This window comes from Arachis duranensis, chromosome 2 (genome assembly GCF_000817695.3).
Source record: "Arachis duranensis cultivar V14167 chromosome 2, aradu.V14167.gnm2.J7QH, whole genome shotgun sequence".
Lineage (NCBI taxonomy): Eukaryota > Viridiplantae > Streptophyta > Magnoliopsida > Fabales > Fabaceae > Arachis > Arachis duranensis.
Window position 1 is genome coordinate 49,762,503 of NC_029773.3, and position 890 is coordinate 49,763,392.

Here is an 890-nt window from a genome sequence, read left to right on the forward strand (position 1 = left end):
AACAGTCTGAGCCTAGAGTTGAAGAGCAGGACTTTTTGTCCTGGCTCAAAGACTCTGGTTGACAACTTCTTGTCATGCCATTTCTTTGCCTTTTCCTTATAAATTTTTGCATTTTCAAAGGCATTGAGTCTGAACTCCTCTAGCTCATTTAGCTGGAGCAGTCTTTTTTCACCAGCTAACTGTGCATCCATGTTTAGGAATCTGGTTGCCTAGTAGGCTTTATGTTCCAGTTCCACAGGCAGATGACAGGCCTTCCCATACACCAGTTGGTATGGAGAGGTTCCTATAGGAGTCTTGAATGCTGTTCTGTATGCCCACAGAGCATCATCCAAGCTCTTTGCCCAATCCTTTCTTCGGGCCATTACCGTCCGTTCCAGGATTCTTTTTAGTTCTCTGTTAGAGACCTCAGCTTGCCCATTTGTCTGTGGATGATACGGAGTCGCCACTTTGTGGCTAATTCCATATCTAACCATAGCAGGGTATAGCTGTCTATTGCAGAAATGAGTGCCTCCGTCACTGATTAGTACTCTGGGAACACCAAATCTGCTGAAGATGTGTTTATGGAGGAATTTCAGCACGGTCTTGGTATCATTAGTGGGTGTAGCAATTGCTTCTACCCACTTAGATACATAGTCCACTGCTACCAGAATGTAAGTGTTTGAGTATGATGGTGGGAATGGCCCCATGAAGTCAATGCCCCATACATCAAACAAATCTATCTCTAATATCCCTTGTTGAGGCATGGCATATCCGTGAGGCAAGTTACCAGCTCTTTGGCAACTGTCACAGTTACGCACAAACTCTCGGGAATCTTTATAGAGAGTAGGCCAGTAGAAGCCACATTGGAGGACTTTAGTGGCTGTTCGCTCACTTCCAAAATGTCCTCCATA